Source organism: Penaeus vannamei, chromosome 20, assembly GCF_042767895.1.
Source record: "Penaeus vannamei isolate JL-2024 chromosome 20, ASM4276789v1, whole genome shotgun sequence".
NCBI classification, from domain to species: Eukaryota; Metazoa; Arthropoda; class Malacostraca; order Decapoda; family Penaeidae; genus Penaeus; species Penaeus vannamei.
Window position 1 is genome coordinate 41,385,474 of NC_091568.1, and position 2,500 is coordinate 41,387,973.

General features: G+C 38.5%; 1 protein-coding gene across 7 annotated transcripts in view; it reads left to right on the plus strand.

The window, feature by feature from the left end:
• HDAC6 (histone deacetylase 6) overlaps positions 1–2,500 on the plus strand; it is a 34,624-nt gene that overhangs the window by 1,188 nt on the left and 30,936 nt on the right. Inside the window, exon 1 of one of the 7 annotated variants that reach the window (XM_070135547.1) lies at positions 2,038–2,225. The exons of 5 other annotated variants lie outside the window; for them this stretch is intronic. The gene's annotated coding sequence lies outside the window, so the exon portion shown is untranslated. Of the gene's footprint in view, positions 1–2,037; positions 2,226–2,500 lie in introns of those variants that run through there. One more of the 7 variants, XM_070135548.1, reaches the window with a different exon arrangement.

Below are 2,500 nucleotides of genomic sequence, written 5' to 3' on the forward strand. Positions count from 1 at the left end.
TTTTTATCTATTCTGATAATTAGATAACTTTGTTATTATTCATTTGCGAGACAAGTTCATTTAATGAAAAATGATTTTTGATTAAATATCCTCAAGGCTGTAAGGTTAGTTTTCATTGATTCTTTGGTGATGCCTTTTTCCAATAATACCAAGAATTTTACCTAGCCATCCAGTAGAATGTAACATTCTAAGACATTTTTCTTGCATAGCATTCCCTTTGCAACCTAATATTAAAGATGGTAGAGAGGATGTAAACCTCAAAATTTCCTTGCATTCCATGATATATACTCAATGACATGAAATCAAGAAAGCGGTAAAATAATCAGACTGAATTGTAGCTGATGACATATGTGAAAGAAATCAAATAAGCCAAGAGTTATGTGACATGACGAGATATGAGCGTTCAGGCTATTAACCTAGAGCTGGTAATTTTATGCACTATTTCCACATAATGGATTGCCTGATTTTGGTACCGACAGATTCCTCACACTCTCTGCTATCCAGATATATCAAAATTATGATGCGGAAGCCTCCATTAGAAACAATCTTGGCCCTGATAGCATGGGAGGGCAAGGAAAGTACCAGGGAAATTGCAGGGTATAATATGAATGATATTTGCAGAATCAGTTATTATATTGTCTGATATAAGGGGCTGTGCCCACTGCTACTCCTCCATGTGGGGCTACTGCCCTCAACCCCTGCAATAGAAAACGACCATTATGTGGGAGGGCCTCATACTGAGTTTGTTTGATACTCTCTCCTGCCGTGAATTTGTGGAGGATTCTTCGTTTTCCTAGGGTTGGGAGGTCTCAGGGGCACAGCATCCTGCATTAGACAACAGAGTGACCAATTCTGTGTATATTATTCTTATTTTAACTCACAATTTCCCAGGTATCTTTCATGCCCTCCCTTGCTATCAGGGCCAAGAATGTGGGGATATGGGGGGTTTCCGTGCAATGATTTCCATATATTCGGATATTAGAGACTGAGAGGAGTCCATCCATGCCAAAATTGTAGAGATCTGTTATGTACAACTATTGTGTAAATTTACCTTACAGCTAATAAGAACTGTAATAGATAAGCATGTGACCATAGAAACTGGATCCACAAGAAGTCATTTGAAATTCAAATCAGTTACTTCAAGTCTACTGCAATGCATAATGTGCTGGGAGGACTGTCATCTCTTGATATGTAAAATATCACGACCGTAATGAAAAAGATATTTGCCCAAGCTCTATCCTGCCAGAACATGAGATGAAGGTTTTATAAACTAAATGGGGGATAGGGAGATTTAGGAGGTAAAGCGTCGCAAAGATAAATTTCTGAAAGGTTTAATTTGAACTTTTGCCCTGCAATTTTCCTCATACTTATCGCATCCTTCCTGGCTATTAGGGCCAATATCATAGCTGTGCTTCATTTGCTATGGGAATGAGGGCTCAAAACACGACAAGAGCTATCAAAAAAACAATCTTAACTGGAAATCAGTGTTAGACATCATTTTCAAATTTATTGTGAATAAAGTGCTTTAAAGTAGGGGAAAATAAGATTGGAAATGATAAGCAATTGCATAGGGTTTGATGATTATCCTTCCCCTCATGCTTTGTACTCCGACAAAGCCCAAGCAAACTTCCACTGCACATGTTCTGGCAATAATATCTGGACCCTTGTTTGGTACCAAAGGAGCAGGGAGGTCTATATCTGCCTAGGGAACATCACTGCGAATCATATTATTTATAGTGGTTTTAGAAATGTGCTCGTGAAAGGTATTTTTTTACACATTGAACATATTTCTTTTAGAAATTTCATGTGAACTGATGAAATGAATATGGTAGTGCTATGAATCTATCACCTTCATGGAACAGATAGGCCTCATGGGATACTTTGTTGCACTGCAGTTCTTTTTTATCAGGGAAGCTATAGATAATTACTGATAATTAAAAGAGATCACCCTGATTATGAATTAGGGCATAATATATTTGTGATTAACATTTACAAAGTGCATAGCAACAAGCTCTGTACAAGCTCCCATATAAAGGGTGTGCCTACTGTGCTGCTTGTGTTGACATATTTGATTTATACAAAGCAGCAAACTTTGACCTTTCTGAGTGTGGAGGAGGGGGAAGTATAGAGATACAGTGCCACTACAAGGGAAGGAGGAACCACGGAACACAGCAGTCACACACTAGTCTGTCGCCTTATTCCAGAAGAGTAAAGGTTTTTGAAATGTGCCTGTTAATTTGGAATAAGTGCTGTTTGTTAGATAAGTGTGAGGCATTTCAGAGACCTAGAAATACCTCAGAGTAAACAATACTTTCTTCTTCCCACTTGTAGTTTATCTGGTGTTAAAGGCACATCAAGTGTTGATAATGTCATTTTTCCTTTACACACACAGATACACATGCACACCTACACCCACAGACACATGTTCATCTATACCTACACCCCCCCCACACATACTCACATGCAGACACACACACACACACACACACACACACACACA